This window comes from Dicentrarchus labrax, unplaced genomic scaffold, assembly GCF_905237075.1.
Source record: "Dicentrarchus labrax unplaced genomic scaffold, dlabrax2021, whole genome shotgun sequence".
Taxonomy (NCBI): domain Eukaryota; kingdom Metazoa; phylum Chordata; class Actinopteri; family Moronidae; genus Dicentrarchus; species Dicentrarchus labrax.
Window position 1 is genome coordinate 6,702,431 of NW_026136711.1, and position 27,613 is coordinate 6,730,043.

At 42.4% G+C, this 27,613-nt stretch overlaps 1 protein-coding gene across 2 annotated transcripts in view; it reads left to right on the forward strand.

Annotated features, from left to right (window-relative positions):
• plxnb1b (plexin b1b) overlaps positions 1–27,613 on the forward strand; it is a 108,926-nt gene that overhangs the window by 16,715 nt on the left and 64,598 nt on the right. For both annotated transcript variants that reach the window (XM_051414891.1, XM_051414892.1), the window contains exons 2-3: positions 6,889–6,959; positions 22,929–23,057. The gene's annotated coding sequence lies outside the window, so the exon portion shown is untranslated. The remainder of the gene's footprint in view (positions 1–6,888; positions 6,960–22,928; positions 23,058–27,613) is intronic.

Below are 27,613 nucleotides of genomic sequence, written 5' to 3' on the forward strand. Positions count from 1 at the left end.
TAGGATATTGAATAAAAATGTTCCCTTCAGGCCCTTATGGATTACACATGTTCAGTCTTATTGATCATGGACCACAAACTGATTACTATAACGACCCCATGACCCGATGTCCTGTATAGTAGGACGCAATCAAAAGGCGATGTCCTCATTTAGAACTCCTACTCATTAGTGAATGTGTGTTCTTCAAATCTTTTGATGGAATTTGATGCAGACATCCTGAGCTTCAAGAAGCTGGATTCATTAAGGCAGTTGTATTGAGATGCATTACTGTAAAGCATTTTCATAGATTGAGTGACCGCATTAGCAGCTCATGAAGCAAGAAGTTCTGGAGTGGATTTAATTTGATGGGAAAAACAGATTACAGGTACGGACAGCTAAAGAAATGAGCAATCCTCTCAGAACGTGGACCGTAATCTTAGCTCCTGTTGGTCTGTGGAACACTGTGGAACGCCTATGATAGATTTCTGTAACTGCTATTTGGATGGTGTAGATACTTTCTGTTTCATGTGGAATCACAAGAGTGCTTCCTTTTTTATAATTTTTTTACATTTAAAAGGGTGCAGTGGCAACCTGATGTCGATCAACCAATGGTAACAATGAGACACACTGAATGACCCTCATTACATAATGAAGCAGAAATGTATACAGAAATGTAAAAAGAAAACACAGAAGTAAATAAGATTGGGGAAAATGCTCTGGGAAAATAATCTATAAATAAAAACATTATTAAATATTAATGAATGAAATGGTAAATAAAACGGAAAAGTAAATACATAGGGAAATAATAATTTTAACAATTTATCTACATTTATTTTGATATTTTTGGTGCATTTAATGGCATTTTTATTTATTTGTTTAGCTTTGATTTTAGCAGTCTCAGTCCTCTATACGTGATGTCTTATGTCTTTCTAAATGTAATAATCATCATTTTGACAAGACCAAAAAAAAAAAAATTTTTTATTTTCATTTATATATATTTTTCTAATTGTCAACAAAATCGCAACTTCCCTATTCTGACTGGTGCTCAAAGTTTTAAAATCTTTAAAGACCAGTTAATTGTTGGGTTTGGTCTTCAACGCATAGGTAAATTTAAAATTAGAGACACAGGTTGATTTATGTTAACATATGTATGAAATGGTCATTAACTGCCATCTGCAGTTACCTTCGGTGCAGCTTAGGCCAGCCTCAAGTATGCTTGTTGCTTCGGCTCATGAACAGTCTTACATTTTTACCTCTGTGGACAGTGTGGAGCCTCACTTTTCAAACAGAATAGAAGATGGCTGTGTGTGTGCAACTGACATTTCATCGAATTTGAAATGTTGAAATCCCACGGGAGTGTTGGTGACAGTGTTGCAACGGCTGGCTGCCACTGCTGATTGAATGCAGTGGAAATACTGCATGTACATGATGCGATTTTCTTCCCATAATTTGAAAGAAATGAAAATGAAACAACCATGCCCTGTAGTCAATTAGGCGTCGGCCTGAGTCTGTGTTTCCAAATCAGACAGATTAAGATGCAAGTCATCTGTGAGCGGATTTACAGAACAGGAACAGTTTTATAATTTCAGTAATATAATATAATCATATAATTTCAAACTTATTTCCTTTTAAATGAGCTGTGTTTTATTTTATAAAAGTCACTGACCCTGCTCTGTCAAACTGTTCTGTCCTGACTTTGTGGGTCTGGCCTGTTGAACAACTGGACTAAATACTGTGAGCTTCATGAGTTTGGCCCAGTGTCAGTAGGGGATATCCTCATTGATTGCCCCTGGGCCTCTGCTGCTGCTGCATATCCGAATCATTATCGAGCACCATCTGAAAGCAAAAGAACAAGTTTGCACTTGATTTTTTGTTCTAATTTGTGTGAATATTAAGAGGAATTCTTGCGACACAGCTTTTGGTGCTGCAGGTGAAAGCTTCTCTGGCTGCTGTTGATGATTTAAGCATGACATCATCTTTGGTAAACTGATTGCTGGTGGCTGCGGGCCACACAAACCTGCTGTCTGCTGCCTCTAAATCAGATTGACTCTGAGCACTGTTGTAGTCTTTGACTTTGTGTGAGCTCTGCAGATGTGTGAAAGTGGCTGACAGGCGTGGCAGGGACACAGCAGGTTGCTGAACCTGGGGAGAGTGAATCAGAGAGAGTGAAGCAGACAGGATGGGAGAAGGGGTACTTTCAAGTGATGCCCCCTGCATACAGGAGAACCCACATTTAAGTTATTAAGATAAAGCTTCTGTCACAGGTTAATCACTTTTCATCACAGTTAAGACTCTAGTCTGCAACTGCAGTTCTGCTTTAATATACAATTACACAAGATTGAATCACATAAGTAGATAATACAGTTTCAGCTTTCCACGCAAGTTCTGTCTGTGGCCAGCCCAAACTTGTTTTCTTTCTCTGTCTCTCTTGAAAATCTTGCTCCATCTTCCCGTCTCTGAGGAAGTTGGTCAAATTTAAACCTCAACATTAAATTAAATTCCTATTTTTAATGGCAACGCCTGTTTACCAAAGCCAAAACAATCCTTCAGTGGCAGCAAGGATTTCGCAAAGCCAGGTCAGATGATGTGCAATGACCCATTCATTTCAGGCACCGATGCGGGATTAACCTGTGCACCGAGTGTTACTAGGTTACAAAACCCCTGGATTTTAAAGTTTAAAAAAAAAAAAAAAAAATACCCACAACTTTAAAGCATAATTTCAGTTTTATTACAGCATCGATTTTATTTTTAGCTACGTTAGTGGCATGGTCCACCACTTCCCCAGAGGAGCAAGCCCACGGACTGTTGGTGATCTCCTGACTTTTCTTCTTGCGCCACCATGAGGTTGACATTTGTTGTTGTTTTTTGTCTTGTGACATTCATGTTCCCCTCTGGATAAATTGTACATTTGTGATCCCGTATCTTTGTATCTAGGTCAAAATTAGACTAATGACATCCCCATCAGCCTCAGCTGTACTTTCTTTTCAGTGCTAATTAGCAAATGTTAGCATGCAAACACCCCAAACCCAGGTGGATAACACGGTGAACATTATACCTAAACATTAAACAACCAGAACGTTGACAATGTTATTGTGATCATGTTAGCATGCTGAAGATAGCATTTAGCTCAAAGCACTGCTATGCTGAAGCAGCCACAGTGTCCACATGACATTATCATCATCATGTCTTTTGTGTCAAGGGTGAGTCGTCATGGCGCTTCTTTTGTTCTGGACTACTGTAGAAATGTGTCTGTTAAACATGGCAGACATGGATGGTGACCCACTCCTTCTGTAGATATAAACAGCTCATTCTAAGGTAATGAAAACACAATTCCTATATTCAGGTGATTACACACTAATGAAAACATACCTATGAGTATTATATTCCATTTCTGACAATAGATCCTCCTAAATGTTACACACTGGACGGAAAGTGTTAAACCCCTGAGTCAATTTAAGGTATATTGAAGAGAACAGTGTTTTAAGCTTGCAAAGTGAATCAGGATTGAGGAGTTATAGTCAGCTTTAGTTAGAAGCTTTCTTTGTCACATAGTAGAAAACCTCACTGCTGGAGTGAAAGCATGAGGCAGCGAGGACGGATGGAAAAGCGTTGGTAATTAAAGTAGGCAGATGAGGCGTAGCTGATGACCCTTTTGTGTGTGTTTCCCCCACTGACTTAAAAAAATCAATCATGGCTAATACGAGTTGGGGGAATTGGCACACATGCCATGTGTTGTTGTCAGATTATCATGATGAGTTTATCCTTTTTTTGCATGTCTCTGGAAAACATGCTACCGCAAATGAATGAATTGGCCACAGAGCTGGCATGCTGCTTGTCATGTTCAGTGTGAAAACACAATTAGACATAATGACCGGGCTGTCGCTAGAAAGCGTTCATCCTCTATCTCATTAAGGCTTAGAGATAGATGCCCAGTCTCTCATTAGTACACTATAAAGTTAAAAGATTAATCCCTGTGCTTACGCTGCTGAAGAGTATTTCCAAGGAAGATTTCTGATGTTTGGATTCGGTGACATATTTACCTCTGGCTCTCAGGAATTCAACCACAGCTCTATTTCAGTTTCAGTTTGACACCAAGGCTGCTTTTTCTGCTGGGTATTTGTTGGTATAACCTTTGTTCATTCTGAGGCTGAATGACCAGATGTGGGTTGAGGAATGAAGCAGGATGGCATCGGCCCTGCCAATGAGCCTGAGAGGGCAGGGCATGAGTCGTATTTAGACCCTGTATATATTTTCCAAGGAACAGAGTGGAAAAAAGCTGAAAGTTCTGGTATTTAATTACAGAGCGGCCGTGGCCAGAGGAACACTGTCAATGGTAGTTTTAAGGCCGACAGCTTAACAACCTCAGGAATGGTGGCACTGTTGGTTTTGGTGACGCTGTGTCATTTCCTCCTGTGAAGAGCTGGGTTTTTTGATGTGTTTGGGATATATGCATGCTCCAGCCCCACTGAACAGACAAAATTAAGAAGCCAGTAACATTATGGTGCTATGATGTGTACCAAAATTCACCACCACTGCCATGTCGAGGGTGAAAGCTCAGACTAATTTTAAAACTTTATAATGGCTGTAAACAGCCTCTTTTTGAAGTCTGTTTTCTCACGAGAATCCTTCTTGGGATAGTTTTAGTTGCTTTAAAGGACGCGTCTCCTGTTTACAGAAAATCTGATTTGAGTTCAGTCCGTTCCCTCTTGGCGAGTCAAAAGGTCCCTGTGAATTTGGAGCAGTAGACACGTTTGCAAGGACTCCTGGATGTGATGTCCCTTCATATAGAGCTTGTGAGGTGGAGTGGGGAGGGGGTGGAGGGTTATTTGCACGCATTTTTTGGCCAGTGACTCACTAGTTTTGGCAAGGGTGAGCGAACACACCATGCCACCAGTTGAGTCACTGTACATTTCCTAACAATGGGAAGCCTGGCTGAAATTGGCACAGTCCCTTTTCATGGCTACAAAGGGAGCCATTAAGGTTCAAATGCATCCGGATTCAAGTTGCCCCATTAACGTGAGAGAGTGCGCCTGGCTGTTATGTGAGTGCTCTTACATAAGGTTTCTTCATTTGGCCTGGCATCAAAAGAGCTATTGGCCGTAGGACATGTCTTCACTGCCTCCAGTCTCCAAAAGCTGAACTTTTCCACTAATGTTCTCAAAAGGAAGATGCTCCAAGCTCTCTGATAACTCCTCTGTACCCTTGTTTGCTCAACGTGATGAGCCATTGTGTGTTACAAGTCAACTTTAATCCTTGAATAGGAACTTCACTGAGGGGAACAAACATTGGAGCAAAGACCGCAATCCTTCCTGTTCCTGTCACTTCTATCAGCCCATCAATCTTGCACACAATTCCACCAAACTGCTCTCTGCACTTTCATCTGCAAACTTTCCCTCATGAAGCTCAGCTTTAGGCCTCACCCTCGCAGTCTGGTTCAAAGATAACTGGACACAATATATGAGTTAGTTAGTCTTGCATCTGAGCCAGCTTCTCACTGGAGGAAACTGCCATAAAACAAGACCCAACGCATCCCAGCCAGAGAGCAGAGGTAGGAGCTGCGGGATCAGCGGGCAGAGGGCTATACAGTTTAAAACCACTTTTTTTTTTTTTTTTTTTACAGCCTTGAGGCTAGATTGGAAAAACTCAAGGTTTGACCAAGCTTCGTTCAAGTTAAGGCTGCATTCTTTGACAATGACTATCATTTGGATTGCCTGTGGCAAGGGAATGATACTGCCTTTACAGCTTCAGGACACCTGTGGTGAAAAACAAACAAAAGAAGGCTTTATTAGAGTTGCAAAAGCCGAGAAGGATCCAGATTTCCTTTCATTTAATCTCTCTGACATAGGCCCTTGCAGCTAGTTTGTTTGTGCTTGGTAATATACAGGAGAGTAGTTTGGTACAGTGGTTCCCAACCTGGGGGTTGCCAAAGCTTCAAAGGGAGTTGATATTTAATTGAAATATTATCAAAATCACAATATGGCCATGTGCAATATGCAAATCACAGAAGCTGCAGTTCATTTGAAGGTAAAATGTGCAGCAAACAGCATTATAATTAAGTACTGTATAGCTGCAGAGATGCCCTGTACTACAAATCTTGTTCTCCAGATGTTAGAAAACATGTGAGCATAATTTGATACTGCCAACTGCAAGTTTAATGTAAATATTTAGGACATGGAAGGGTCTGATATTTCTTTCAGTGTGGGAATGTTTCAGTGGATATTTGGAAGCCGGAAGTGATTAGGTACCACCACCATATAGCTAGCTAGCTGCAAAGAGAGGGGGGAATTGGAGAGATTTTGGGCATCTTTCACACATACTTTGGTTTGAATATGTGGTATTTTACCATATCCATGACTGCCGTATTGGTTTCCTAATACACATCAGTTAATAAACTATGGGTTAATATCACCCCTAGAAGACAGCTATTCCCTCCCCTGCTTTTTAAATCCCGGTGATGTCCTCACCATACCCAGGCTGTAGCTTTGAGTATGTAGTATTGAGTGTTATGAGAGTGCTACAGAGAGCTCATGTTTCATGTTGTGCCAGGCTTTCTTTCTGTGGCAGCCATTTATCTGTTTTTTAAAAGGTGACTTTTGTGGCGTGCTCTTGCCTCACCGTGTTTAGCGTGGTCTTTGTTGTGTACTGGACAATAGTTGCCTTGTATGAAGAACAGGGGCCCTCACCTGCGTAGCATTGAATTAAGAAGACATGGCAGGCATTGCAAATGGTTTAGGCTCACTTTGTGGAGGAGATTTCTTCAGCCGCTGACTCCTGCTATCGTCGTCTGTTTCCACATCATGCTTCCTCAAAAGCCGTTTGTGTTGGACTTTACGTGATGCTTTTGGCTTTTATGGGAGAAAGCTGTAAAAATGCTCTCTGTGGATTTTCTAACTGCTTGTCCTCCTCCAGGTTTTGACGAATCCACATGGGATCCATGGAAGGATTGGAAATGGCAGGAAAAGCTTGCTGAACCTCCACAGGTAGGAAACTAAATTTCTCTTCTTTTTTGATCTTCTGCAAAAATGATAAATAGTCAAAGAAAAGGAAGCCCTAACGCATTTTTATTCTGATATAATCGTTATTAAGGTTTTTTTCTTCTGGGCCATTGCTGATGTTGTACACCAAAATAGCCAGATATGTCTAGGGGGCGATCACTCAAGCTTTTTTAACAATTTCCTTCAATTCATCTGAACTACACAATGGCTCATGGGATTTGAGCTTCCTCCTCCTGCGGTGTCAAGTCCACTTCCCCCCCCAAACCGCATCCCACCACACTCAGCAGCTATTTAAAGTGTCAGCGGCTGCTCCCAATTACTCCTCCCCACGCCAAACCAGAAGCTCCGGCCACGCAAACGGAGGCCTCCCCACTGTGACTTTTATCTGTTTGTTTTCATATTTCCCTCCCCTCCGTCAGCCCTCCTCTCTTGTGCTCTTGCTGTTTTCGCCTTCGCAAAGGATTATTGTGTTTTTCCTCCAGCTGACCTTGGTTACATAAACTAATGCGTGATCTCCCTTCCTTGATTCTCCTCCCTGTCCAAGTCCTCCTCCTCCCTGTCCCACTGCTCTGCCAGGCTCTGATCCTCTGGGCGATCCCACAAAGCCCAGTGTTTTGATTACAATGTGAAATTGGAGCCAGGACTATTTTTTCCCAGGCCAGGGTATAGTGTTGAGGACCTGGTCGGAGGGTATGCCAGCGAGGGGGAAGCCAGGAAGCTGTTGTGGTTGAATCAGGCGGATGGTGTTGGTGGGTGAACTGTTTATGTCTTCTCATAACCTCTCTTTGTGGGCCATGCATCCAGCCAGCTGTTTCAAATAAGCAGAACGCCTGGGGTCGCATCTCACTGTCAGCAGTTTCTGCACATAACCCAAACCCCATCTTTTAGCTTTGGCGATCGCAGGGTGGCAGATTGGTCTAGTGGTTTGAGACACCATCCAACTGTCCTTCAACTGGATGACAGAGGCTCAAATTATTTGTTATGAAGCATACACGCTCCTGAAGTGTTACTCAGACTGACACCAACTCGTTTGTGGAGCTTTATTGTAGGAATACTGTGCAGTGAGCACACTCAGTGACAACAGTGGCTTAATAATCATATTCCCAGAGGGGGCATGGTGTCCACAGACTGCTGTTCACTAACATAAGTCCCGTTCAACTTTGCCAACACACCCAGCTCCACTGTTCTATATTATTTATTTATATATCTTGACCTTTGACCTTTGAAGGATGTAAGACAATACAGGGAATTCCCGTATAAACATGCATAGTGTTCCTTCTTGTCTCTTCTCATCTCAAGTGTTTTCCTTTGCCTTAGATTTGTAAATTATAGTCCAAACCAATTGTCTAGAATGCCCTTCTGACTTAAAGATATAATGTCTAACATTTCCACATTAAAATGTCTCAAAATGCTATACCTATATTATATAGTTTGAGTTTTGTACTTTGTGTTTGTACATTATCCCAAATGTTTTCAACCATGTTCAAACTCAGAGAAAAACATAATTTATTCGAGAAACAATGTGTTTCCTTCTCGCCTCTAATTGCTATAACGTCCATGAAACCATGTGTGAAGTAGACAAACCAAAAGACCAAAATCATCAATGTACTGATCCTACTAACAAGTATTGTCAGTAGAAATCAGTGAGGCACACCGTGGCACTATGTGTCTAACACTGTTGGCCTTTGTTGACAATAATAAAATATAGAAGGTCGTCAGCCTTGTCCTTTCTACACTTGACTGAACAAATGCAGCACTCACTGGTCTTTCAGTGGCCAAACTGGAAGAACGTAGTGGTTGCTTCTCCTAAAATGTCTGAACATTTCTAAAGCGTCCATCCAGATGTGATCCATCCACATTAAATGTGGTTTCTTACTCACCAGTTGTTACAATACAGTTTCAAAACCTTCAAGATCAATATGACGTGTGTATGTGTATCTAAATTTATTGTTAAGAAATGATGCGTTTTACCTCACACATAGAGCTGCAAGTATTAATCTATTAGTTGTCAACTATTAAACAAATCTCTAACTATTTTGATCGTTGATTAATTGTTCTGATTAATATTTTCTGCTTTCTTTAGTCCTCTATGACACTAAACTGAATATCTTTGGGATGTTGACAAAACAAAACATTTGAGGACTGGGAAACAGTTTTCACCATTGTCTGGACCAAACAACTAATGGATTAATCGACAAAATGATCGATATATTAATCGATAATGAAAATAATTGCAGGGCTCCAGAGTGCGACCAAAATTTTTAAGAGTGCGACTAATAATTTTTCGAGGTCGCACTGGTGCACCTGGCGCTGCCCGGGTGAAAACATACATTTATTTTGCAGGCGCATCATCTCTCTGTTCTCCTGTGACCGAACTCACACACTCATGGTAGGATCATATCGTGTTCTAAACCAATAAGAGACAGAGCTCGGGCGGGTCTTTGCCTCTGATTGGCTGTGGTCCTGTTCACCGCGCTAAGTTGTGTGTGTTTAAAAATTGCTGAGCCCCGGTCCTTCGGCGACAGCATCAGACTCGGAACCAGAGGAGGAGACAACGGAGTTAGAGGGATAAAGCCCGGCTCCGAGACCCAAATTAAAAAGGCCAAAATATATTCCTTCAGCCAGGACTGGCTGAAACAATTTCCCTGGCTGAGGTACAACAAAGGACGTAACGCAATGCACTGCGTGTACTGTCAGGAGTGCAGTCAGAATATGGCCGGAAATAGTGCGTTCGTGAGCGGGTCAACAAAGTTTCGCATAAAACTTTTATTTGGAAATGTTTTATTTTGCTTAGTGTTTTAGTTTGAAATTTAGTTTCAATTTCAGCTCAGTGAAGCACTTTAAACACTTTATTTTTCTTTTTATATATAATTGTGCTTCAAATAAAGACAAGCATTCCTCTACACCTTATTCTCGTTTAAAAATCATTCACATTATGTGAAAGTTATGGAGAGTGATAAAAAGGTGACCTTATGGCGTTAAAGGCGACGCAATGAAAAATTTCGGTGCACCTACATTTTGTGCTGGTGCACCACCAAAAAAAAAAATCCCTAACCAAATCTGCTGTCTGTGTAGTCTGTGTACTCCTGTATACTAATGTCTCATGTAAAGAACTTTGCACAATTTCTCTTGCAGCCAGATTACTTCAACTCTTTAACTGGCACTGTTCTCTCGTTACCTCTGTTCATTTTAAAGGACATGGACACATTTGGTTACTACACTTCTCTGGCAGGGTTAATGTGGACGTGAGGTGACTGAAGTGCAAACACTTAAAACACTGGTTTGCTCTACGAGACCCTGGGGCACACATTTCACTTATCTGCTGAGCAGGCTGTGTCTTTTCGGTGTGTCTCCAGACACACACTGTGTCACCTAACCAGTTGATCAACACACACACACACACACACACACACACACACACACACACACACACACACACAGACAGTATTCTCTGAACACACACTCCTCATTTGCCTCAACATGTCATACCCTTGACCTTGTGTTACATGCAAAACATTCAAATATGCAACTCTGCACACACACTCTTGTACACACACGTTACATTTCTTGTGATTTTGAGTCAGGATAGTTTGAGAGTAGGTTAATGTGTAATCATCCAGTCACCATTGGTTAATTACTAGTTCACTATTGTTCTCAAAAAATAAAATCATGACACACAGTCACACAAACATATCTAAGGCCAACCGGAGATGAGCAGCCAATGATTGGCAACCTTGTGTGTGTGTGTGTGTGTGTGTGTGTGTGTGTGTGTGTGTGTGTGTGTGTGTGTGTGTGTGTGTGTGTGTGTGTTTTAAGGGTGTCATTTTAAGATACATGTCTGGGTATGTCATTTAGCTGCTTCTACACACAAAGTGAAAGATGGATTATGGTGTTAAAGAAAGAGGTAAAGACAAGACTGCATTCTGAATCAGACTGAAACCAACTGTCTTTGATCTGATTTAGGAAAAGGATACACAAAGCAGGATGAGACTTGCAAATGGACTGTGTCACAGTGCTGGTTCTCATTCAGAAGTTTTAATTAATTAATTTAATTAAGGGTTTCCCTAACTTATTTTGCTGAGCATTACCACATTTTTCTTTATATTCATATGCATCAGTTTTTAGTGGATTAACACTACGGATGAGCAACCATTATCTGTATCTGTTCAACCAACCAACCAAATAATCTGTACATTTATCTATAAATAAATGATATTGAATCCATACCTGAAGGGCTTAACTTAAGGGCGTGGGTTGGACTAGCTGGAATTTGTTAATTTAAGCCTGAAAGTTTATCAGAAGTTGCCTTAATTATTGGAAACTCCTTTCTTTGGTTATACATTTGTACACCTCTAGTGCCTCTTAAGCTGTCATTGCACTATAAATGAAAGCTCACACCATAGGTATCTTTTGCCACGACTCCCTGTAACTCCTTTGTCAAAGGTCAATCTGGCTGTAGACCACAAAACCTAGGGGATGTGCCTACATCTTCTTTTCTGTTTAAACAAAAATCTCCCTTCTGCCATTGGTTTTACATTTTTGCGCTACAACCTCCCCATCAGCCCACTCCAGTAATCCACTGCACTCAGACAGTCACTATATCAATCCCATCCACCAGCACACGGCCTGTATGCTTTGCCAGTTACCATCAGTTCACCGAATGATCCTCTGTACAACATCCCCATACATGCTGATTTGCTTGCAACAAAAACATGATTTAACAGCTGTTGTCACATAGAAATTTGCTTCATGTGTGCTATGCAGTGGCTTGAGAACAAAAGGCCCTTGAGCTTGCACCACGACCATGTGTTACAACACATCTGCTGCAGGTCTTTCAGAACCAGTGGCCTGGCATGCCCTGCACAGACCTCAGCTGGGAGGGATAGATAGGGGGGCTGCAGATTAGTGTGCTTTTAAGCGTATCAGACATCTTAACTAACATTAGGGGGTTTGATAAAGAATCTGGAATGATACCAAATAAACCTGCTTAAACGAGCCCAAGCTGCGTCCACAGATTAACTGAAGTCACGGGCTTCAGAGGACTCTGCATGACTGCTGAGCCGCAGCCTCTGAAATACTGCTTGGTGGTTGGCTTGGAAGTTAGGTTTGTCACTTCCTGTATATTCTGTTGGATACAGTACTTGGTGATGTGTTTGTTGGGTTACATTGTGCAGATACTTCTTTGCCATATCTTGGGTGAAATAGGTCTACACAGACTCTAAAGAAGGTAGGAATCAGACCAGCATGACACAGCTACTAGCTGTTCCATGAGGTGCGTCTACTGTTCCAAATGAAGCAGACATAACAAAGTGGAAATGTGTTCTCAGACTAATGTTAGATGGTGCTGCCAGCAAATGTCAGTGTACTGTCAATGTGACTCAGAGCAGAGTGAGACTTGCTGGTGACGACAGTGATGACGATAATCCCGGTCTCATACAGTTGCAATAGTTTTTCATAGCTTTCTTTGCCTTTACTGATGTGAATAAAGCTGCGTTACATTTTTGGTATAGTACTCTTGAAACCCATACCTAACCCCTACCTGCAAATTCCAAAACCCTAGATCTGTTTTTTCCACCGTAGACAGTACTCAGTAGTAAATGTAGGCTGGGTTGTTACCGGGGCTAACAACTGTTTCCCCTTTTCCACCAAGGCAGTTTGAGGCCTGGTTTGGGGCTGGTGCCTAATCTCGAACCTGTTCAACTGTCAAAGAACCTGCTTAGCATAGTAGCATAGCTACTAACTTCTCACATCAATGTTACATCTGTAACATTAAAGGTAAGTTTGACGTTCCTAACAGTGGTGTGAGAAATTAGTAGCTATGCTTGCTTGCATCATGTTTCCTGACCAACAGCTAATTAGCTAATGTTGGACACATATACAGACCTACAGTGACATAATGAGGTGGCTCTTAGTTCTTAGAAGTCTTCTTCTCAAGTTGAACCAACCAGCACTAGCACCAGCCCAGAACTAGCACTATGTTCACATTGGTGGAAAGGGGGGAAGAGACTTTTCTTGGTCTTTAGAAGCTGCAGCATTATTAACAGCATACACTGTACATTTACTGCCTGACTGATAACTTACTGCAAACCTTTTCCTCTGCTCCTCTCGCATGCAGCATCACTTTTCTGCCTCCCTCTCTCATTCGCTCACTGCTCCTTGCTCCGCACACAGTACGGCATGTGGTTGTTTATTAGTTACTCTGGGACAGAACAGAGTGGTTCTATTGGTACCATCCACAACTTTTGAACCGAACTGAACTGAACTGGAGTGCTTAGTGGAAACAGGGCTTCAGTGTGGTGGAAGTGATCATTATTTCATCAGCCTTTCACTCTATCCACCATCTGTTGTTGGGCTATTAAAGCTTTGCTCAGTTTGTTTTTGAAGATCAGAGAATGCACCAGAAGTTGACATAAATGTACTTCTTTTTAGAAAGTATGGAAATGTCCTATATGTTCAAATGCTTTTTAGTAAAACCCTGCATTAAAAACCTTTTTTGAGTAACCTGAAAAGATCATTTAATCAACCTTTATGGTACATCCATTTAAGCCTACTTGTGTAAAATTGGGTTGCTGGATGTTAGCATCAGTGGTCTTCTCACTCCTGCCTTTGAGGCTCCCAGTGGAAACATTTTCAGCTGTGGACATGACAGGGTGTGGTGCAATTAATGAAAACTGCTACGTAGCATCATGGCAAAGTGGGGCTGCTGACCCACACCAGTTCCCACTTAAGTGATGATGGTTGACTGCGTGAAATAATAGGAAACATTCATTCAGATAAAAAAAAAAGTTGACCCCTGGCTTCGCGGAGACTTTACAATGTTGTTCCAAACAGACAACATATTACTCTGTGATCCATGTGAGGAAACAGATTATGGTACAAATGAAAACCATGGGAGGATTAATAAATGGTCAGTCTGTTTAGCCTCATCAGGAGATAAAAAGAAAAACAGCAAATAGCAGTATTTCCCTCCAGAGGTGACCACGTGGGATGTAATGCCTTTAGTAATTGGTACTTTAGTGACTTTAAGCCTGTCAGTAGTGCATCCATTATCACCTGGTGTATGTGTTGTTGTGTGTATGCCAAAAGGATGTGGTCATTTCAGAAAGTGGCTGCTAATCATAAATCCGTTCCCCCGGTGGACTGTAAATCACTGGCTGGCCATTTGTTCGCTGGGACTGAATGTTCCTGGACAAAGATGTCTTTTGTAAGTGCACTTTTTAGTGTTTTAGAGGTAAGCTTCTTAGCTTTGTAGTATTTCTTGAAAGTCTTTGTTTCTCCTGTCTGACAGTGCATGAAAGTGTTAAACAAACAAGTGATGTAATGCCAAGCGCGATCGACCCCCACTTATCTCTGCACCCTTTGCGAGACAAGGTGACTTTCCTGGAGTGAGGCAGCCAGAGCACTCGCCGCAAGCAGGACAATATAATCAAATCATGTCATTTAGTCGTCCTCTTGTCTTCTGTTTTTGGACCGCGTTTTCATCTCAGGAGCCGCATGAACTACGCCTGAACTTCACATGACTTCCACAAACGAGACAGAGGAACGGAGAGTAGGGGGCACTCACTCATTTCACTGATTGTGTCCTCTTTTTTTAATTTAAAGTCACCTACATTCCTCTTGGGCTTCCTGGACGAGCAGAGCAGGGTGCAGAATCTCAATCACTGCTTGACCATTTCCATGACATTCATTCACTGACTCTGGGATTTTCTGCAGCCTGAAGCTTTTTTCCGTTTAGTTCCATATCTAATTCTGATGCTCCAGGCCTTGATGATATTAGACCTGAGCAGAGTTGAGTGCTTTTACCGGGTGGTGCGCCACTTTTGATGTTTGAGTCCTGCGCTGTCAAAAGTGTGTATGTGGGGGTCGGGCTGTGAAAAGGTGAAAAAAAGTGGGTCATATTGTGCCTGGCTTTGAAAGGAAAATGCTGAAACAAGAAGGTTTGGGATGGAAGAGCTTTAATCCTTGTAGTTGCTAGAGATGTTCCTATACCCTTTTTTCCTTCCCGATACAGATTCTGATACCTGAACTTTATACATATGTGTGTATGTGTGTATGTATGTACACACACAATAATAATATAACATGTGCTACTAAGCCCATTTGTTTAACAAAGGGTTTAACCTGGGCAAAGCCATACAACAATGACAGCAGAGCACTGCTGGAAAGTAAGTAGGATCCTGTTAATAAATGCTAACGCTAATAAATTCAGTGTTCTCTGATTGGTGCACAGACACGCGCACTCACCGATTTTAGGCAGTATTGGTGGAATTCACAATACTGGTATTGATATTGGAACAACTCTTGCAATTGCGGTTGTGTTGAAGATATCATTAGAATCAAAGAACTTTTACATTGATCTTCGTGATCCACTATCAAAATTCATGCATGCAAATTTGTCCAAGCCCCTGAGAAAAACAGATGTAAAAAACATTTCTGCATGAAATGTTCTCTTATTCAGCCCTAATTAGGTGTTCTCAGCTGGGCCGTGGCCTGCATCACGCTCTGCTTTTTGCTATTCAAATGTATTAAAATGAGAGGATATGCCATTTGCCTTTCTGCTGTGGTTGTGTTGTTTGGCTTTGATTATTTGCTTGTTCGTTGCTGAGGTTTTGGCTCAGCAGCTGGGGTAAATTGCTTCCCCATCTGTTACAAGATGAGAAGAAAAGTCCATAAAGCATTAAAGGGTATATGTATTAAAAAGGTGTGCTATCTCTTTTTCTAGTTAAGATAGTTCCATTAGATTTCTAAAGGATGGGATGGCGTCTTCCCAGACATGTCTTAGACAGTGTCTGTATTTTTCTCTGCTTCTCAATGATTCCCATCCTCCACCTTGTCCCATACCCTCACCTCTCTCTCATTTAACCAGCCGTCCTCTGCCTCTGCTCTCCCTCCCCCCTCCATCCATCCAAGACAGACTAAATTAATAGACAGACTGAGAAAGAGCAAAGACGCAGGGAGACAGAAAGCTAAATTAGATGGTGAGAGAGACAAAGAGAGGCAATACAGGGTAGGGCGATGAGGGAATGGATGGAACAGAGGCTGGTGGGGTAGAGTAAAAGATGAAGAGAGAGAATAGATTGAAAGAGACAATGGACAGATTAGAGATGGAGGCCAGATGATACCCAGAGGTACAGTTAAACACACATGAGTCTGATCAATAAGGTATGCTCGTCCCAAGGGAGTGGGCCTGACCCACTGCACACACACACACACACACACACACACACACACACACACACACACACACACACACACACACACATTCTCACATACCTCAGGGGATGAAAGGACAATACACACCCAATTTTGCACCCTCCCCCCACCTCACTGCATACACATTTACACCATCGCTGGTCTCTGGGGGGCGAGGCAGCTGACAAATTGGAACCCGTCCACCCCGTTTCCCTTTGCTTTAAAGCACTGACCAATTAAGCTTTGAATGGGAAGAGCTGCAGACTGGCTAAAATGACCAGGCTTTTAAAGTTGTCCCTACAGTATAGGACCTGATCTGTGGATGAAACATGCATTATAGAAACACTGTTACGGTTTTTCCATGGGTCTGGGTTGGTCTGCTTGAGCCTAGCCAAGCCATGATGACATGCGTCACACAGCTGAGGTAGCCACGCTAACCTGTGTTGCTGTGGTCCTGCTTAATAACCGACCTGGGCCGACCAGGGCTGCAGCTTGCCCTCAATAGAGCCATGCCGACACAGCCAACGGATTGGCTCAAATGCTGCATCATTGCAGTCCCTCCAAGATTTCACTGGCTTATTTGGTTATTGTTGCAGCTTAAAATGCCTGATTTCATTGCATCGAGAATGTGTGAGATAGAGAAGGAATTTAAATGGTAAATGGACTGCATTTATAGACATTTTTCTAGTCTACCAACCACTCAACATTCACACTCACACTCATGCAGAGGCTGCTATGGAGGGTGCCAACTGCTCATTCGGAGAGGTACAGAACTTTCTATCTAAAGCACAGTTTGAGGTTCGGTGTCTTGCCTATGGATAATTTGACATGCAGACTGGAGAAGCCAGGGATCGAACCATCTGATTATTGGACGAACCACTGTACCTCCTGAGCCAGCCACTAGGCTTGGGTGGTATCAGGGTATTGCGGTATACCAGGGCAGTTACAAATCCCAATGTTATTTCTAAATGCTGGTATCTTTTCTTGGTAAACTGTACAAATACGGTGTACGTGTTACATAATAATGCATCAGGAATGTGTGCTCTCACCTATTTGATTGGCTAACACATCACCTTGCATAACAGTTGAGCCAGGTTCAACCCCCATTCCGTCAGTGGAGTGACCTTCTAATGACCAGGTGCCTATCAGACCTACGTTTGTTGGAGGACATGCCACATTACAGTAATTTCTGTGTTGATGTTAGCTACAGCAGGGGTTCCCAAACTTTTTTCATGCCAAGGACCCCCACCATAGACCATAGACCACTATTTGAGTGAATATTAAGGAATTCCCTTAGCAAATTAAAATATTCTATTCCTTTTGCTGGGGACCCCCTACGACCCCTGTTTGTTCCAAACCACTGGGCTAGAGGGACACACAGTACAAGACTTCCTATGAAACCATCAAACACGTTTTATGACAAATGGGACGTCCCAGACAAGGTTGGGAGCATGGAGGGGGCAATTAAATAGGGGTGTGGGGACCCTCTCACTGCAGGGGGGAACTGAGCCTCCATAATGACCTTGTCAGTGTGTGGATTCTTGAAACTCACAAGAGAACGGGGCGGCTGATTTTGACTGTGTGCACATGGCCTGAAGGAAGCCGATTGGTAAAGCAGATCGCTTGCGGAGTGTCTCCTCTTTGATTGTAGTTGTAGAGCTCGGAGAACAGGCCCGACCAGATAGGACTCATTGCTGTGAAGAAGAATTAATGAAGACATTTGGGAATTGGAGCAGCACTGTAGTGTGCGTTTGTGCTAACATGTTGATTAGATGGTTTTGTGTGTGTGTGTGTGTGTGTTCGAGTGTGTAATTACTGGTCTCTAGTTTACTGCCAGCCTGGTGCATCTGTTACCTGACACCTTCAAAGCCTACAGATCCAAAGGAGTGGCGACCAGCAGCTTGTGAAACCAGATACACTTTGTATCCTCATCTGTTGTTTACTAGTTCTGCAAGCACATCCACAACACACAGCGCGAGGAGTCGCAGAACATCCAAACTCACTCACACTGAAGCTGTGTAAACAAAGTATTGTAAAAATGGATTGCAGTTTAAACTCTCCATGAATTTACTGTGCAATGTGTAATTAAACGTGGAGTGCTTTACTGGTGTGGACACTTGTGCAGCATCAGCCATGGCGACGCATGGTGCTGCTGCTGGGAGTCTGGCTCTATCTGAGCCAGCCAGCAGGGAGGACAGTGCGATGACTAGTATTTAGGCTGCTGTCAGGCCACTGTGCTGATAACAGTGTGTGGGAGAGACTGTGGAAATAGACTGTCAATCCTTCAATATAACTCCCATAACCACTGCAGCACCCAGAACACACACACACACACACACACACACGCACACGCACGCAGGAGGGGGTTGAGATAAAGTACAGGGGAGTTGTTGTTGAGCTTTAAACAGGCACTCCAAATATTTTCTGCCCCTTGAGGGTTTCAGACAAAGACGAAATAAACATGTTTTTTTCTCTGTGGTTTGGGACTGAACCACATCAACACAATGAAGTGCTACTGTGTGAAGCAAGTCTCTGATTATAATTAGGTATTTCAGGTTTGGGACACTGAGACTGAAAAGTCTTATTTTTGTAGCTTTGGCATTCCTGTTGTGGTGGCGTTTTACTCACCACCTTCACTACAGGGGTACAGCAGAGGTCTAACGCACACTGCAGCTGCGTATTGGTGAAATGTCGTATTGTTACCGGTGTTGGGGGTGCTCTCTCAATTAGGGTCTGTTCTAGTCAACTGCATTCTGAAACTAATGATAAAATAGGTTGATAAGTAGGTCTGTTGAATTGAAGAAGACCTCTAATGCAGAGGCTTTATTCTTGTGGAACCATTCAGTGACCCCTCATGTCCTCTGTAGGTCTGTAGGTATTAAAAATATGTTGTAAGGGGTAGGATCATCCAAACGAGGGGCTTATTTAAAGTGTGTCTGTTGGGCGGAAGCACGGCAATAACAAAACTTCAAAACACTGCCCTATAGGTCAGGTCCCTAAATTTCAGCAATGACATTGGCTAGCAGAATGTTATTATAGCCGACCAAGAATGATTACTGAAACTACAAAAATTGTGTAAAAAAAAAAATCCTTCTTGGAAGGTTAAAACCTTTAGAATCTCTTAATCGCTAAAGTTTCCCTGGACACAAGATGTCTCCTACTTCACTGTAAAGTCCATTCTCAGTTGATTTGCACTGGTGGCTTCAAGTTTCTACATCACACTGTACAAGTTGATACTGGACCGGGCCTAATGGGGCGTTCTATTTGTCCACCGAACTCGATCTGCGAGTCGGTTTCCTGAGTTACGAACCGGAAGTTGCAAACAGAACGCCCCTGAGGTCGCATATACGACTCGTCAAGTCGTCTGAACCCGAGTTCAGTTACCAAGATGGCTACTCCGAGCATCACACATAGTAAACATTGTGGTTTTCTACTATTTTAAGCACTTTTGTCTTTGTTCTAACCAAATGAAGAATTTGTACACATAGCACGGTATACTTTTACCTATAGGCATGTCGCTACAGTCTTATGTGTTAAATACGCCTAATTAGTTATTTTGTAGCCAGCATTTTGTACATCCTTCTAGAGTCAAACTCTGCACAGACATCATTCAAACAGCACACTGCGGCTGTGGCGCAGAGGCAGAACGGGTCGTCCCCTAATTGGAAGGTTGTTGGTTCGATCCCCTGCTCTTGATGACACATGTCGAAGTATCCTTGAGCAAGATACTGAACCCCGAATTGATCCCGATGCTGTGCATCGCTGTGTGAAAGGGTGAATGTGGCACATAGTGTAAAAGCGCTTTGAGTGGTTGGAAGACTAGAAAGGCACTGTACAAGTACAGGTCTATTTACCATTTACCACTTACCACACTGTGGGGACAAGGAGAAAAACATGTTTTTTGACTGGAGGGGGCTTTAACCAATGAGACAGTCTATCTCAAACTCTGTGTTTTCCTTTGTGATCCCAAGTTGATAAGGCTACAGCTTAACAGCAAATGCACTATGGTGGTGGCGCCCCATTAGAGGCAGCTGGTAAATCCTGTCCCAGGTCATAGAAGTGCAAAAGCTGGTAGAAGAACTTTGCCTGAATATAATGCAGTAAAAATGCAAAGTAGAAATTGCAAATTCTGGAGTCAACAAGAGTCAGAGCAGTCATCGGTTCCAGTTATTGACTGTGTGTCAAACTGTAAGAGAGCAGACCGATACCCTGCCACTGTAGACAAGAGCAAACAGAGATGTGTTTGTTGATAGTCTATGGCAGAGTCAGGGTGTGGTAGTATTCAGTGGCTAGAGGTCTATTGTTGTCTGATTGTGTCTTTGTAGGCCAGAAAGAAGCACACATACACACACAAATCTGTCTCGTGTTGACCCTGTTGCAACCAGAACGAGTGGTGGTGCACACTGGGCTGAGTGGCCCTGATCCTGCATGGGTAGAAGGAGGTTGTTTACTGTAGGGTGGTGCTACAGTGGGAGTGTATGTTTTTGTGTTCGAGAGCTCTATTTAAGTGTATTAATGGCAAAACTATCAAGTAAGCACCAAACAAAATTGATGTTGATTGATGCTGTTATTAATCTCCTAGTCAAGTTTTTAGATTCAGATGTTGAGAGCAAAATCTGGATTTTGATCTGCTATTGTTTCCTCAAGCTCTTTGCCCAGACTCTGAGCCCTGGAGCAAGTAACAACATTTTTGACTTTAAGACAGACTCGTATCTGGCTGTTAGAATCTTAATAGTTAAAGTATTTTAGACAAAGGAAACATTTTGAAACATATTTATAAATCATGAAACCCATGTAACTGCGTTGGAACCAATGGGACATTAGCAGGGAGAGTCTAACAGGATCTTTGAGATCAAATCCAACCATTCTCAGTTTTAATGAGTTTTGTTCATATTCTGCCTGCTCTGGAGTGAGAAACTTTTAAGATAGCACAGGAAGCCTTAAAGTCCTTCTATCCTGAGGCACAGCTCATCTCAGAACAGTGAACATCAAATCAGACTAAAATTTGTGACGCACACTCAGCAGCTTGGTCACTGAATAACTTCTTTACTGTTAGTGTACACACACACACACACACACACACAGAAACTATTGGTTGCAACCAGCAGGAGACTGATGGGGGCAGGGAGGTTGCCTATTGTGTTTCTAATGTAGCTGTCCGACCCTTGTATTGGAACAGAAGGAATGAGAGGTGCTCACACAGTACCAACCAACCCCCAACACACAAACAAACCTCCTGTTTTTTCCCAGCCTCCCTTGCCCTGCCATCGGGGGAGGAGGACATGTATGGGACCACTGGTGCGTTTTGATTGCACCACGACAGTTGGGATGAGTCATAAATCAAGCCCATGACCTGTCCCAGTTCCTAATCATCCCCCACATACACACTCCCACTTTGGCTTGGTTTGGACTGGTCGCACTGGGAATTGGCTGGGACAGTCATTACATGCAGATGGAGGGGTGAGGTGCAGCCCCTCCAGGTTTAGCTTTATGAGACGAGCAGGACATGGATTTTTCTCTCAGCGGAGAGAGAGAGAGAGAGAGAGAGAGAGAGAGGGCTGTGGGTTTTACCTCCTGGGGCTTGGTAGGACAGCCTGACATAACAGTGAGTGGGAGGTGTGTGCGTGTGTCAGAGGTTATGACACACACACACACTGACACCTCACCCAGCTTATCAGTGTCCGGGCAGCTGTGTACCTGACGCTGTGTAATCTCATTGATCCCATTACCAACATTGTTGAAGCAGTGCTCAGTCCTCATGGCTGCCTATGCTGGTGTCAAAAGGGCAGCTGGAGTTGGTTCAAAATATTGAACTGGTAGTGCTTAGAGGTTTTAAAGTAACACCACAGCATTTTGGGAAATATGCTCAAAACCCCACAACAGATGATCAGTTTTGTCTTTGTGTCTCTACTAAGGAAGTGACTGAATTATCTACATTATCCCAAATGTTTGTAACAATGTTTAATCCCAGAGAAATCTGTCTCTAGTTTCTATAAATTGGACTGAATGTAACATGAATAAAACTTTGATTTATCTTCTCAGTGAACAATTTTGATCAACAATGGTCGTTGTTTAACAGTATAGACAACAACTCCAATGATCCAACGCTACTTCATGACGTCAAAGTACTTTTGTTTTTTTAATGTGAGAGACAGAAACGACAGAATTAATACATATTATGTGTTTAAATTAAACGTTAACATCAGCATGCTAACGCTGATATATGATACCACTCACAGTGACAGTGCTAACATGCTCATATGCTCACAATGGCAATGCTAACATGCTCATATGCTCACAATGGCAATGCTAACATGCTCATATACTCACAATGGCAATGCTAAGAAAGATGGTTGATTTTTGAGTCTCCTAGGTGTTAAATACAGACACTGGGGCCCTGGGAATGACACTAAATGCACTATTAGAATTTTTATATTTTTCTTGACTGTGATTGGTTGTTTTTGTTTAGGCACAGTGGATTCTTGCAAATGTCATTAGAAGCACTAGGAAGAGCCAGAGGAACCTGATTGTTTCACAGATTATCTGTCTCTTTTCAAGATATAGTGAAAGTTTAAGCAAATATGACAAAAAGCTGTTTTTAGAAAAGTTACCTACTGCAGCTTTAATTTCGAACCCATGTAATGCCATGTAAATATTACCTTGTAAGATGCCAATTACCTGTGTCTTTGCGGTTAGAATAGCACGTCGTAGTTGTGACATTGATGAAGAAAATATCTTGTCTCCCCTCTTTCTGTGTAACAGGTTACCTCTCACCATTGAGTGCCACCCTCTCCTGTCATCTTTGCTCAAACCTGGCAACCCCCCTTCCTGTGAGTAGTTGTGGCCAAGGACTCTCCTCCCTCCTATCGTCGGTGGACCACAGTGGAAAAGGTCAGCTCTTTTTCCCAAATAGTGAAATATTTGGGGCTCTATCAGTAGAATATTCGTTGCAGAATTCCTGGCTGCTCTTCTCGGCTGTGAGGTGTTGTTTATCTACCTGTGTTCCTGCCTCCTGGCTAGATGAAAGCAAAGTGCTGGCTGCTGCCTGCCTTCCAAGGTCAGGTCACTCAGACCTTGTTTAGATGTGAATGATGCTTTGGGTGATTTCAGAGCAGAGGCAGTGGGTGTTGTTATCCCCTGCTTCCCAGTATAATGAGGTGTGTGTGTGTGTGTGTGTGTGTGGAGAGTGGAAGGTTGGTGACCCTTGTGCTGTCTGGACCACAATGATGAATGAGACTGTTAGAGTGGAGGTGTGAGATTTGACTGTGGATTTCTTTACCATCCCACACACACACGCACACACACACACACACACACACACACACACACACACACACACACACACACACTTTACATTACTCCTGCATGAATCTGTACATGTGGTGCTTTCTTTCTTTGTCCTCCTTGAAGTATCATTTACAGCCAGCACATTACTTTTCTCCTTCCATTTATTCCCTTAGTGTCTGGGAGCACGTACCATTTGAAAGTGTTTTGATGCAGATGCCAGTATAAGATAAGATAAGAGATAAGATATTCCTTTATTTGTCCCACAATGGGGAAATTCCAATGTTAAAGCAGCAAAGTGGATAGAGCAAAAACAGTATAAAAAATCAATAAGAGTAGGAAAATAATAAAAAATACTACTGGGAGCAGTGCTGGTTGTTAAACAGTCTGACAGCAGCAGGAAGGATGCATTAGTTTCAGTACTGATGCCAAAACAATGCTTTTTCACTATCTTGCACTCCCTTTCTGGGAATAAAATAAGCAAAACATCTCAAATGTATAAAATGGATGCAAATATCAGTAATTGTAGATAAAATATAGTATCAAATTGTGATTTAAATCAGGTAATATCTGATCTAAGAATGAGCACACATGACATGACAAACATTGCAGTGGTAACAGTTTTCAGCAGGGCTGGACTATAGCTCCAAGTATCAAAAAGATGGCTGGCACTGAATATCTGGGCCAGTATTTAGAGTTTCAGAGAACAAAATCAGTCCTAAATCAGGCCAAAAATCTCTAAACCTAAGACATGACTTTTATCTCAATATTCTAGTCAGCACTGATGTCCACTTCTCTAACATGTTAGCAGTTGCCAGGTGATGGCATACAGACAGTCACTCTGTGGGAGGAGGATGTTTTGGCAATGCTTGACAACAATGAGCTTATTAAAAGATGGTCAGAGAGAATTTGAATAATTTTGTGACTGCCAGAATTCAAGGTTATTGCAGCCTTTTTGGCAAAAACCGTGGCTTTGCAACAGTGATGATTTGGAGGAAGGAACAATTTTGGTGGTTGTAAATCAAATTTTGATTGCTTGGCACTCCTCACATAATGCTTGTTTCATGCAACTCATCACCATTCAGTGTGAAATACAGCTGCATTCACATGAATTGCTGTTGTGTTTATATATAATGATTTTCTGATGGTGGGTGTATATTTGAGAAATATGTTCATATTGTATACTGTATGTGTATTTTCTCAGTGTGACGTTACAGAAATAACACTGCACATACACACATACAAGGCACATAAGGTAACAGTGGGTGTAGTACAGAGGTCCATGGAGAACAGACTGCAGAGGATTTGCAATGTCATAGCTTTGTGTGCAGCATTGTATAGTGTAATAAGATAGCACAGACGGAAACAATAAGCCTATTGTGCAAATGATATATTGGTTAATATTAGATTTAAGCTATCGCGATGTCCTTCATTGGTTTGTGGAGTTGTGTTTTGAAGCCTCGAGTTTGGCATTATGGCACCACCATGACATTGTGTTGGAGCCAGTGGAGGTGACGTACTGTGAGTTGAGCTGCTCTCATTGGCTGCGCAGTTTGTCCGTAGCAGGAAACAATGGCGGCTCGCCTGGTCACACACAATCTCGTATTCCAGATAAACAGTAAATTAAACTAAAGCTGAAACAATGTAAGGAGAGAAATAGTCAACACAGTAACAGAATCTGGATCATATCTGATCAGCACTGCCTAGTTTGACAGTTTGATCTGAGTTTGGTGCGTTGAGCTGGACAGACTCACTGAGAATGAGCTGTCAATCACAAGGTAGCCACGCCCTAAAGCATAAGTGGTAGTGTTTCTACCACCTCGTTTCACTGATGTCAAGGGGAATCCTACCTGGTGGCAGAAAGAGACAGTCTTTTCACTGATGGTCTGTTGGACATATAGAGACATATGAAAACTTGAGCTTCTTCAGTTCGACTGCAGTAAGCCTAGTCAACGTCACCAGCTGCCCTGTGAAGGGTGTGAAGGCACCTCTGTGCTCTTCAGACTACTCAAACCTCTCATTTGATGAATTCACAGTGAACAGTGTTTAAGCAGCCATCACACAGCTGAAAATACCCACCAAAATATGACTTCACTTCTACCCAGAACACTGTAGGAACCACCTAAATCCAAACAATATCACCATGCAACGAGCAGCACACACAGTGACGTTATTGTGTACATATTCAACCACAGCTAAAACAGACTGCTCCACTGTGTGCTTCCAAGAGGGAAAAAGTCATGCTCTTTTCAAACATAGATAAATTTTCAAGACCTTTTAACATTTTTACATTCCCTATTGTCTAGTGTAAGAGAAATAATTTAAACCCCATTCCTTCTGGTTCACCTTTAAAAGCGTGCTGTGCTGTGCAGATTTTTTACTATATATTCCCAGTAGGAGGTGAGGCTGGAGCTAAGAGGGAAATGTTCCCTGTGTGAGCATTTAACTCTGAATGCCGAGAGCTGCTTCAGAGATGCTGCACTATTTATGGCGAGGGAGTGAAGAGAGAGCACGGGGGTCGGGGATGTGACATTCCTGTACTGCCAGGACTCGAATGCAGAGCAGAGTGAGAAATGGAGTTTAGAGGCATGAGTCTGAAGTGAACGTACTGATTCCAGCCCTCACTTGTTTCTCTTTGGTATCGGCAGATAAATGATGTTAATATGCAGTCAGTTATTTATATAATGATGCAAGTCACATTGTTTCATGGTTTATAAGTAAATACAGTGGATGCAGTAAATAGTTGGGTGTGGCTGAGGAGGGTTTAGGCAGAAGTTTTTATTTAAAAGAAAATTAAGTAAACATCCAAACCACGCAAAAAATCTATGTATATGGGTATTTACTTTGATGTGTTGTTGATTCAGGTCCAAATCTCGGCATTTAAGTGCTAAGTATTTGAATTCTAAATATTGTGCTACCGTCCTCTACTGGTGGAAACCGGCTATTACAATTGTATTTTGCTATTGGCTGATCTAGAGGCTGGTGATGTATGTGGTGGCAGCTTTTGTCACCAACAACCCTATGTCCTATAAAACCAATGTCTCGACTCTATAGGCGGTAGCCTGAAAGTCTACCACAAACTCGGGTTAGCCTCTTTGAGCCGCTAGCTTGAAACACAGGTACCACACAGAAACCTTTACAGAAACCTGTGAGTGTGCTTCTAGTGACTATCAAAGCTCCAGTGGACTCTGTTTCCAGTGTGTAGGATTTAGTGGCATCTAGCAGTGAAGTGTTTGGTTTGTCTGATCTGTGCTACTGTAGAAACATGGCGGTTCAACGCGTACTCTGTAGAAGAGGACCAGTTTCCTCTGTAGATAGAAACATCTCCATTTAAGGTAACTAAAACTTATCTATTCTTATTTTCAGGTGATGATACACTAATGAAAACATATCTATGAATATTATATTCCATTTTTGACAATAGATCCTCCTCAATGTTACACACCTTTAAATCACATGTCCACTATCATAAAATATTGTGGTTGGTCTGCTTTGCTTTCACACCACAAATGGACCATGCCAGGTCACTCAAATCAGTGCATGTTCCTGTGAGGAGGATTATGTTGTATGAACTGCTCAACAACATGACCTGTGGGCTCGACAAGAGCTTGCTGATTCCTCGCTGACACCAGACAAATATCTAGCAAGCTAAATATCTGGTCGTGTCGGAGGCGACAGGGGGAACCCAGCAAGGAACTGTAACCAGTGAGGGCAGACGCTGGTAGCCTCTCTTTCCATCACCAGAAAGGACGCAGCAAACCTGTAGTTACTTTGGTAACAGTCACAAAAAACTCAATTACCAACACACACATAATGCTCGTATTTCTAGAGTTACATGTTGTGGAGGTGGGTGTGGTTTACACTCTGCACACCTCTCCTGCAGGAGGGAGAGGCGTGGGGAGGGAGGCCTGTGAGGGCAGCACCAGGTGAGTTGATGATCTCAGCTGGTACTCATTGAGTAATCACACTCACCTCTCTTAATGCAGTAGTGGGCTGGACCTGGGTTGGCTGTCACAGACAAATGAGAAAGGACTTTTGTAGCTAATTGTGCGGGCCTTTTAAAGAGTGCTCTAAAAGCCTCTGAGCAGCCAGAAAGCTGAGTTTGTATGTGTTGACGGTGTGTGCAGCCGAAAGAGAGTAAAAGTTGTGTTGACTAACTAACC